Source organism: Puntigrus tetrazona, chromosome 3, assembly GCF_018831695.1.
Source record: "Puntigrus tetrazona isolate hp1 chromosome 3, ASM1883169v1, whole genome shotgun sequence".
Classification (NCBI taxonomy): Eukaryota; Metazoa; Chordata; class Actinopteri; order Cypriniformes; family Cyprinidae; genus Puntigrus; species Puntigrus tetrazona.
Genome location: NC_056701.1, coordinates 28,851,282 through 28,863,451, shown reverse-complemented (window position 1 = coordinate 28,863,451; position 12,170 = coordinate 28,851,282).

Below are 12,170 nucleotides of genomic sequence, written 5' to 3'. Positions count from 1 at the left end.
CGTCCCTTTCAGACAGCGTCCTCTTGCATCCACAGTTACTCTCGTTGGATGTGGTTCCTCCTTCTTGGTCATTACTCCGGATACCGTGGCTCTTGCTACATCACAAAGACTTGCTGTCTTGGTCACAGATGCGCCAGCAAGACGCTCAACAACAATTTGTCCTCTTTTGAACTCTGATACGTCACCCATAAGGTTGTGCGCATTGCAATATTTAAGCAAAACTCTGCCAATTAAACCTTCACACTCTGCTCTTACTGGTGGAATCTGCAATCAATGAAGATTGGCCACCAGGCTGGTCAAGTTTAGCCACTCTAAATTGGCCGGTGTTTCAGTTTCATTGTCCAACCCCTGTATGTCCTACTCACTCTGAAATAAGTAGAGATCTTATTCTGAAAAAATAGTTTAATTACCCCATATTTTACATCGTGGGTGTATATTTTCATTTTTGGGTGAACTATTGCTTTAAAAGTGAGGACTTCAGAGGAAGCAGGACATTCAGGTTATGATGAAACCATTTGGAACACACTTGATGAATAATGAAGAAAGTATACATCGCTCATTGTCTTTTTAGCTGTTCTTGCAACGAGAACTTATTGAACTTATTATATAATTGTTCATATAATATGATGTGATATAATATGTATTGTTTTCCTTTCACAAACTTGAATTATTCAGTTAGGTCAAACTCCATCCGCAACTTTTACAATGAATCACAACGATCAAAAATGATAAAAGTACTTCCTTGGAGTGAACGTTTCGTGAACATACTTGTTGAAAGGCCTCCGTGAAAAGATTCAGGAGCCTAATGCCATCAGTAAAGGTCGTAAAAACACCATCTGGACATTGCCTGATGTTAACTTCGACAGCAGCTTCCTAAATCAATAACAATTCCAAGATTTACTTCCAGTGTGTTTGCACTCGCGTGAGTGCGTTGTATGTGATAATGTAGAAGAAAACGACACTTAGGCACGCATGAAAAATGCCTAAATGTAACTATATTACAAAACAAATAGATTGGGCATGTCAAAGGTTTCAGCATTCTCACTTAACTACATTTTAGCAGTAGTGTGACGGCACTGGTTTACGAAACTGTGGAGCTTTTCCACTAATGAGCTGCTTTTTCAATTCAGTGAGCATGTATTTTAATTATCCTTTTACGTGCTGCTAACCTAAATAAAAAAGTCTTTGTTATCCTCCATCAAGATACTTGTCTGATCACACTTTATTTTATGGTCCAGTTCTTGCCGTAATGAATAACTTGACCTTTAGCTTCGACATCTTAGACAAAAGAATTTGCAGATGAAGTTAGTTAGTTACTTACATGATCCATTTCTATCCTACACTATAAACAAAGACTTAAAAATAACATTTAACAGTATAAAATATCCTTAACATTATTCTAATGGCATTTTAGACCAAGAGAAATCCTTCGCTGCGTAGCGCCACTATACTAACTCAGTCCAACTTAGTCCTAACACTGTGGCACAATGAAGTACACCGCAATACAGAATTAAATAGAATTTTTCAGTAATGTTGATTTAGAGAAAACCACCAATATCCAAAAAAAAGCCATCAATGGATTTCATTGTGCTAGAGCAGAAGACAATGCCTGCTTCATAATCTCCTGAGAAAAGTGGGCTACTGTATAGTCCCGTATGATGAAATATGAGCATATGTGAATACAGGAAGAATCCAAATCTTGCCCCTAATCGTATAGTACAATAAAACATTATATGTCATTCATTTATTAGCCATTTAATTATATTCCAAGCAGTTTAGCTGCATGTTTAGCTTTGTCTCTTTCTTTTTTTTTTGATTGATTTTTGACTGGTCACTGGTCACACACTTAAGGTACCAATTATATGTTGTGATCACCATTTTTTATAGTTTATAATGTTAGGAAAATTTGGATATCTGAAGTCTTCGTAAAAGGCTGGAGGCACAATCCCTAGTTACCTCAGGTTTGGGCATCCCAATGTAGAAACCATGCAACAGAGAATAATTGCCGTTCATGACTTTTTCACGTGCATTTGATCAGATGTAACTAGAATACAAGGTTATGAGATGGATTACGTGGATGCTTTTCTTAAGTATCCTTCATAAATCTAAAAAACAGAGGGCCTGAGCTCCCAACGTTTTTGCTATCCTAGGCACTACCAGAAATCCAGACTCTTGGACCCTTTAAGAGTGCAATGGATTGCACGCATTTATAAAAGGAAACTTCAATGAAAGCAATCAAAATCATGATATGCAAGTGTTATAACAAGTCTCAGTTAGCTTAACATTTTTTTTCAGATTTTCTTGTGCTGGTAAGAACTCTATAGCCGCTATATTTTGGACTAGCCTGTTTATTGAAGATTGAAGTTTATTGAAGAAAATAACAGGATCAGTGATGCAAACTTGGCTCAGGCTTGGTTCAGTTTGATTTGGAAAAGTTTAATTCAGCTTTAAGCTGCTCTATGGTATGTTTAATAGTGTCCTTATCAAGCTCAAGCCTAGTCAAGTATTTTTTAAGTCTATGACCTTTTTTTGGATCTTTTGAGTGTTGGTTGCATGGACCTCCAGTGGAGCAACAGAAACCTCTCAGGTTTTAATTCGTGTTTCTGAACCTATGAGTGTTGGAACGACACGAGGGTGAATAGGCAATGACAGAATTTTCAGTTTTGGTTGAAATTGATCCCTTTAAAAGTATAAAAACTCTTGGGACTCTCTGAAGTTGCGAATGTCCTCCAGACAGTGGAGGAGCCTGGTTGACCGTTCCACCCAAATCGATGTGCGGTATAAATATAGACAGAAGAAATGAGAGGATGGCCGGTTTTGGAGTTTTCTCACTATTATTTGTGTTGACCAACATCGAGTCCACCCTGCAGAGGAATGCCGTCCGTGGCTGGTGGGCGGCAGGAGCCTCACGCGAGCGTGAGATTAAGACCATACCAAGAAGAACAAAACAGGAAAAGCAGACCTTTTTGTGGTATCTTGATGTGATTTTGCTGTACGCCGTCTGTAGAGCCGTGACAGGGCTGGGGAGACATGGCAGAGGGAAGCTGAATGAAAAATTGCTGTGGAGATGAGAGTATGCAGGGTGTCTCCTCGGCCGTCGTTTCCTGTCCGGAAAAATCCATTCATCATTTTCACGTCTGTGTGTCACAGCTTACTTTGGCAATGAGAGAGACTGTGGTAATGATGACATTTAGGATTGATGAGCTGCGTTCGGGGGGGTGGATGGTCAAACCAGATGTGGACAATGAAACTGGAAGAAGAAGAGGAAAAGTATCATCAGTGCACTGAAGGTTATGATGATATCCTCTCCATATTTACATTTACTTTTAAAAATAAAGCCATAGAAGAATTATTTGTGATTCCACAAAGAACCGTTTAGTCGATGGTTCTTCAAAGAACTATTTCGTACCTTTTAATAATCTAAAGAACCTTTTTTGCCTCAAAGAACCTTTTGTGAAACAGAAAGGTTCTTCAGATGTTCTTTATGGACAGAAAAAGGTTTATTTTATGGCATTGAGATGCACTTTTATTTTTAAGAGTTTTGGTCATCCTTGGACAACACTACTTTAGATCTCACAATTCTGTCTTATTCCTCAGATTTGTGACAAATAATGAGACATAAAAAGCAATTTTATTTACTTATTTTTTTCATGGCACGAGAGTGAATATCATTTAAGCTAACTTTTGCTTAAAGCTGAATTTGAACGTGAAATGCGTTGAAATAAATATGGCAGTTGTGTTAGTGTGTGTGCGTCTGATTCATGCATCGCTAGGTTTTTTTTTTCCCCCACCTTCATCAAGATATATGGGACTCCATTTGCTAAACATCTGGATCCGGCCACAGCTGTCACTCCACACACCTGCTCAGATTCCTACTGAGGCGTAAAGAAGGGCTTTGTGCAACAGTATCGCTCCCCACCGTGGGACACCGGCCTTTGTAGACGGTTTTTTATACAAATAGTAATAATTATAATAATAAAAAATCAATATATTGATAAGAAAATGTTGAAGAAATGTTAGAAAATAAGATTTATGTTTATTTGTGCATCAGAGTAGCCCTTTTTTTGTTACATACCAAAGGCTGTTCATTTACAAAACCAAAGAAACTTTAGCCCTTTTCTTTTTTAAGCTCTTCTTTTTCTTCAAGAAACGCCAACTCTAGCTACAATTACAGTCATTTTTATTGGGAAAAATTCTCAAAATATCCTCACTTTTGTTCAAAAAAGCCATAGTTATTGAACAACATGAGTAGGTTAAACAATGGCAAAATTAGCGTTCTGAGCGAGCTGTACCTTTAAAAGTGAAATATCTCGTTTAAAAACGAAATCGCATGCTCCGAATTTGTGTGTGAAAGTACAAGTGTGCTGATCTACCTCTGGTGGTTGAAAGTGAAAACTACCATTGACTGACACTGCCTCTTACGTCAAAGGTAATTAAGCTTTATACCCTACACAGCACATCTGTGCCTAATGACTAAATAATGACCAATAAAAACATTCAGTTTAGATCTTTTCTAAAAAGATTGAGGAATCTCTCTTTTCGGTCTTCGGGCTCTTTTTGAGTTGTGTGGCTGTTTGACTCGGTAGCTGATCAGATCCAGGTGCGAGGCTTTTCCATGTGCTTTCCATTTGAGCAGAAGAAAATGGGTCTCAATTAAAACCAAACACGTAGCCCGTCAGCTGTGGAAAGCGTGCTCTGAGAGTAAAGAAAAACACAAGTGAAAATGATTACCTGAGACGGTGAAGACGCGCTGAGGATTCACGTGCACTGAGAAGGAAACGAATCGTGCATCTTTTCTTCTGGCACTGAGACGGAGTCCTTTCTAAATCAATAAAAAGAGCACAGAACAAGGACAGAGGCGCATCTGTTTATACAGCGGGTACAACAACAAAGCAAAAATGAATATCATCTCTTGTCCTTTCTTTGTGATCATTTGCTATCGCATACTGCGTACAACATTTTTCCTCGTGCGCCCGGCATCCACATCTAACACGCGGTGAAGTAGTTCATCTTTTGTAGTCATTTAAAGTGCTGAATTTTTGAAAATGAGCTTTCATGCAGTGTGTAACACAGCTCTAAGTGAATGAAAACATGCTGCAGAGTTTTACATATGCACTGAAATTGCACAGTGCATAAGTAATTGTGTCTCAATAGAAATAATCGATTAGTCGAATGAAGTTTTGTTGACTTCAGAATTTAACATTAGTATATTTCCCATCCAAGTTTAAAGTGTTTTTGACCTTGCACGAATATCAACCAAAATATAAACCCTTTTATAACCTATAATAGAACTTTTCCACGTTCCCTTTCATTTAGATGATTCAGGAGATGTGTGGATCATTACAGCAGAAGTAGAAACAGGAGAAGAAAAGGAATAATTAAAAGGAGATCCGGGTTAATGAGAGCGGATGAAAATAAATGTGAAGAGTACCAGTGACTACTGTAAATTTGATTCGATTCGGTTTGATTCGATTCGTCTCAATTTAAAAAACACTACCTTTGCTGCAGTGGCTAATGCATTTAGTTTGAGATTTGATTAGATTCAACTCATGACTTGAGTCAACTCAGTTTAACTGAACTGTGTTGGACTTGCAGTCTGTTTCGAAGTAGCCTATTGAAGAGCTCTCTAGAGGCCAAAGTTCAGGTCATTGTCTGTTTGTCGCATTTTTATGTCTCTTCGACCTGTTTGTCGGAAGGAGTTTTGGTTACTGAGGTGACGGGGCGATGGATAAATAATCGCTTTGTCATTTCGGAGCTCTTTCTAGAAATACCAGTGAACTGCGGACGGCGTTTCTACCACCGTGACCAAGAATGAGATCATGTGGTGGCAGGCTGGGGGAAGGTCACGCTGGCTTCTTGCAGTCAAACACAACATTGTGCATTGTGTCTGGCTTCAGAGCGCGAGCGAGCGTGTAGGGTTGCGAGTGTTGCGACTGAGGGCAGAGTTCAATATGCTATCTTATCGTAGGTATGGGATACCGAAGAGGCAGTGTCTGGCTCTTCGCACACCAGATGCTCTCGGCTCTCCAGCTGTGCCAGATGTACATCTGCAAACATCTGTTTTGTGAGTGATGTGATGAGTCACTTTGAATATGTCTTTTTCAAAAAAGGAAAATGGCTATCTTGGTGCTTTTCGAAATCCCATCAGAAACCAATATAAGTTATTGTTTCTCCTAAAAAGCAGATGGAGAGCAAACTGAAACTTCTGTTTACTGATTCTCAGTAGGGTACATTTCCGGTAATGTTAGTTAGTAAAGTCTACAGAGCCATATATATATATATATATATATATATATATACACACACACACACACACAACATCTAAACAATATTTTCTTCTGGGATAATATACTGAAATAGTAAAGGTACAAAGCAAACAAAAGAGAGTGCGTGTTTCTAGAGTGCTGTTCTCAGATACATCTGAAAGGAAAAACTCAATAGAAATCAAAGTTTCAGGAACTCTGAAGCAAAGCGCAAACACAAAGAAGAAAGGAACCAAACCGATCAATTACTGCCCCCTCGATGACATGCGTCTGCCGGCAGAAATGCTTTCATACTTATCGTAGTGGGCTCTGAGCGAGGCGGTCAGCACTCTCCATGTGTGCTCTGAAAACACCAGTATTAAACAAGCACATTCGCTCTTTAAATGCCAATGAAAATAAAAGAGAGAGCTATTGCACTCCGAAGCAACAGGGGAGAAAACTAACAGAGCGTGACGGAGGGCGAAAACTAACGCTGCTTGAAGGACTTCGTAAGGTCTTGTGGCTCTCTAATATACGATGGTTGTAAATTCTCTAGTTAGTGTCCTCGAGGTCAGACGTTTAATGTGTTGCCTCAGATGATAGCGAGAGCGTTTTACTGAAAGATCAAATGTTTATTGTCACAGCGAACACTAGCCAGGCTGTGATTTCTTACATAACTCAAATTACTCAAAAGCAACGGTGAAGTGAAGTGTAAATACAACATTAACTCAAAGACAAGCTCAGACTACTGTCTACTAGAAGCCTGCTGTTCTAGTGACCGCACTCCTCGTCCGACCTCAAGAACGGCTAGCATATACTGTGTAGCGGGCTAGTAGTTTACAGCATAGGGCCTGAAATAAATACACAGGTAAATGAGTGCAGAAACATCTAATTTCATTTAAATTAAAAATTGTTGACCTCTACGTAGTGTTCTTTAGAACTTGCCAAATATCCAGTGGTCCGCTGATATTGATACTCAAGCTGGAATCATGTTTTGCTGACATTTAAATGTGCGCGATTGGGGAAATACACAAAGCAAATTTGTTGTTGGTCTGTAAACCCCGCGCATTTCATACGAGGACCAGGCAGACTGAATTTATTTCAAACGAAGAGGATCACGCAGACTGAGCTTAAGGTAAGAGTAAAGTTAGTAAAGTAACATTAGTCGTTTAGTTAGCTATACGTTACCACAGTCTTTACTGTTTTAGAATTGTTGTGCAAGAGCTAGGGTTTGTCATTGTCATTTGAAGATAACGTTGTTGCACGTGGAATGGAATTACTACCATGTGGCTACGCCGTTAGGAAGATATTCGCTTTACGTGTTACTGAAACTTTGCAAGTGGCGATAAAATAGTTGATTCTAATGTAATTTGAAGCTAACGTTAGCATGCTGTTAGAAAGCAGGGCATTTAGTGTAAGCTAAAGTTAGCACGCAGCTCTAAAATTTAGTGTAAGCTAATGTTAGCACGTGCATGTTTACCGTATATTGTTTTGTGTCTAACGTTAAGTGACAATAGTCTCTGAAATTGGTCAGATATTGGCACTAACACAGACTACTGCAGTCTAGAGGCGAATTTACGTTCACAAAACTTTTTTGTTTTGCCACTGACATGGTTAGATTATTATTCGAAAAGTGTACTTTTAAAATTGTAGCAGTTAGTTTAATGTTGTAGCATTCTGATAGACCTGTGGTAAACTCGTATTTCACATTTTTGTAGGAAAACTGCATTGAGTCTCGAAGAGAAACTGATCAGAGGCCTCATTCTCTACCTTGGTGAAAAGACAGAGGAGTTAATCAAGGACTACAAGGTAAAGAAAATATATTTCTGCCCTCTCACTTATTATACATGCATACCGATGGATTCTTATGAATGTCTGTCTGTGTGTTTATCTGTGTCTGTTTATTGGTCTACCTACCTAGCGTCACACATTACTATTATAAACCTTTGCACTAAGCTTACTCAAGCCATCATAAACTTTGTTTATAAAGCTTTACCTCATCTACTTCTCTGTGGCATATTTTACAGGTTTGTGATGATGATGATGCTGCAGCCATCCAAGAGGAACTCACTTCATTTGTTCTTAGCATCTTAGTGGTCAGCAAAGCCAAGGATGGAGGTCTCGAGAAGAAAGCTGGTATAGTCATTGAGGGAGCAGAGGTCCTATTTGGTATTCCAAGTGTATCACAAGCGTGCGTCTACCTTATGGGGCTTATTTATGCCTTGGAACTAAGCTATCCAAAAAAACTAAAATACACATTTGAGGTTTTCCAAAAGATCTTCCTGGAACTGGAGGACGTCAACAAAAAAACATCCTCTAAAGTCCACGATCTCAAGGTCAGTTTACTGGACTAAAACAATACTGATATTGTGAAAGGTTTGAGGAAAGGCTTTTGAGTTCCTCTGGTAAAGTTTTAGAGTTCAATCTCTTAGGTTCTCTTATGCACTTTTTCATGTTGCACTGCTACATTTTCATATGGGGACCATGTTTGTGAGTTGTTGTTAAAGACAACACGACTGTGAAGAAGTGAGAAACGCGTGACTCACTGAAAATATTTTGCCCAATGTGAACTTATATCTTTTTGTTATACAACACTAAGCTACCCCAAAAAACTGAAACACGGGCTTTCCAGAAGAGCTTCCTGGAGCTGGAGGATGGAAATCCAAAAATTCTCCTCAAAGTCAGCTTTCTGGCCTATAAGCTATTGTTTAACCTAGAAGGTTTAAGTTCTGGTGAAGTTTTACAGTTTACAATTTCTCAAGTTCTCTTATGCACTTTGTGAGTCTGTTATGTTTACAATGCATGATGTTTCTGATGCATTTAAAGTGAAGCTGACTGTTAAGTCGGAAATGTGACTCGTGGAAAATTTTGCACAATGTAAATTTCAGTAGAAACCCAAAGAAACTGAGTAACTTAGATTTTTTTTTTAAAGAACTTCTGCTCCATTTTCACATGGTGATTGTTTCTGAGCTTGCTGTTTTAGAACATGTTACTGTGAAAATGTTTTGTATTAAAAATACAATGTCATTTAAAGAAAGTCCTTACAGAAAGTAATAATTAATTGGTACAGTACGTTGAGACAGAAGTCCATTTAGATGGCCACGGCATGCATTTCTTGTGATGTATCAAGTGAATTAAGGGGAAATGTTTTAAGCATATTCCTAAAATTGAGAAAATAAAGCATGTCAACTTTCACTTAATGAGCTTTCCTTTAGTGTCTTAATGTGACAGACCCAGAATCACTTTGAGATGGCCAAAATGTCAGTTTATGTTAACTAAATTTTAATATTTGACTACATTTTACTGGTATTCCATTGAAGTAAATGGTGAAATAGTAAATGGTACTAAAAAATAAACTATTTACATTCATACTTTTAATAGAATACTCTGTTACTAATTAGAAAATTGGAGTAGATCTAACTTGAAATTTGCAATGTGGAAATGTAAAAGTTTCATTGGAATCAATCAAAAAAACACATTTAAAGCTATTAAAGTCATGTAGATCGCACACACAAAAAAAATGATTAGAGAAATGCTAAATTAAGTTAACTGTGTGCAAATTTTACTTCAACAAACCGTAAAATTATGTCGTTTGTACAAAGACTAGTCTTGTATATAATTATGCAAAAAAATTCATATTAAGTAAATCAAGCGAAACATTTTTATCAGTGCACTATATAGCAAAACAATATACAGGGTATGATTTTACAGCAATATTCAACATATTTACATTACTGCAAATCTGTGTTTTATTGCCTGGTGTCCATTTGTTTCTGTTATTTGCAAGGATTTATTAGCTTTTTTTCCCTGTAGCTTTTGCCATTCTGTAAAACTATTCATGTGATTTCTTTGTACAAAGTCAATCGCATAGCTTTTTCTCGTTTTAGATGCGTTTTATGTGTTCTGCCGCAGTTTATACATTGAAAACCAATACAACTCAGTGGGCAGAACTGCAGCTCCAGCTGATGGGGACGTCGTTTGACATATAAAACGCTTTAAACGAGGAATGATTCTGTATTGTACGGAACAACTGGAAACCCTAGATGTATGCTACCTGGGTGAACGGAGTCCATTTCGAGTCCAAAACAAGAGAAGGACCTAAACGCAGTCTAACTGTATACTTTCCTTTGAGGTGAATAAGGCCTGGTTTCTCATCATATCAATGTATCTGCTGCAGAACTCAAGACTAAGTCCAAATGCTCCCGAGTACATTGTAATAGGGACTTTTGACTCAAAACTGAAAACCAAGTCCGGTCAAGTACTGCAACACTGTCACGAACCGCCGAAGGGGCTTCACATCCCGAGCTGCTGCTATTTCAGACCTCAGCTTATCATTTCTCGCAGTAATTCAGTCGAATTGGGCCTTGACTTTATGTAGGTCATCTCTATAATGAGATCAGCGCAGGGTTGTCATTCATCGCGATACACACAACATCCGCATAGTTCTTTGTGACACTTCTTCTGTTCTTTTCAGGACGATTTGATTATTCCCCGAACATAAATCTAGAATCTAGACAAGCTCCTCCGCTCGCGTACTTCATCCGGGCTTCATCCCATGAGTGATTTTGACCAAGTGATCGATTTGGCAGCAGTCGACTTGGAGATTCATTTCACCTCGGGTTGTATGTTGGGAAGTAGAAGGCGAAGAGTTTTGAAATTCTAGCCTCGAGGATCTACTGTAACAGCATCTTGAACAGCAGTCCTCTCGTTACATACCGCTAGCTTCCTTTGTGCTGTTCGTGTCATTCTGAAAACAGGAAGCTGAGCGGCGAGTGCATCTGAGGAGCACTCGAGAGCCCGCTGCCTTTGGTTTCTCTACAAGCAACCTCGTCCGTTTCAGACGAGAGAAATCAAGGGCATAAACCCTGCGATGAAACGGCAAGCTCCCTGGTCGTGTTTTTTTGTTTTGTATTTGATGCCAGGAAAGAAAGCAGCGGCGTGTAGCGTAGAGAAAAATAACAAAAAGATGGCGTGTTTGTATGTGTTGGGAGCGCTGATCTGTTTTGCTCTCGGCATGAGTACGGGTCTCTCACTGAAGCAAAACGCGGGAGTGCAGGCCACTTATTAAAACACTGACTGCACTGACTGTTGCTGCTACATGATAAATGTATTTAATAAAGGCTTCACACTGCCTGCATTTGCCTCCATTTAAAGTTGCTTTCATTGCAGTGTTATGGTACCCTCACCGTGCCAGTAAAAACGAGGAGTGCACGCGTCTAACACGCTATGTTATTAGCAAAGAACAACACATGCCGACGCCGTTGGGTTTTGATGTGTTGTCGGACTATTCTAGTATGAAATGATAGTCAATTTAAAGGTTTAATGCTAAGCATCACGTGAATGTCTCAAACAGACAGTGCTAAGGAAAGTTACTTTACTCCATCAATTGCATTAGTAACTTAAAGCAATGGGTAATGCTTTTGGGTTGCTTATTTGTTTTTAATAACAAAAAATCCAAAGGTTATATTTTTGGCAACGGTGAAGGCCCTTTCGCACCAAAAGTGAAATTAATAAGCCTCAGGCTGAAGAAACTGCCTCTCTCTGCATCTCGCTCCCAATTTCTTTCAACATGAGTACAGGAGAGCTGTCAGTGAATGAATGGGAAAAAAAGTAACCCATTTGAAAACATGCACTCAAAGGTTCTTTACTGGCATCCGTGGTTCTGTGAAGAACCTTAAACATCCATGGAACCTTTCGAACGCAGAGAAGGTTCTTTAGGTTTTTAAAATGTTCACTAGGGAACCTTTTTAAGAGTGTTGCTCAGATGTTGTACTCTAGTCGCTTGAAAAAAACCAACCTAATTGCGCAACTGATGTTACTTGTACCCCAACATTGCTAATAAACATCTACAAAACCTGCTCGACGACTTCTTTTTGGAAAAGAATAAATATGTTGCGAGCCAAAATAATGTTGCACTGCATGGTCCCA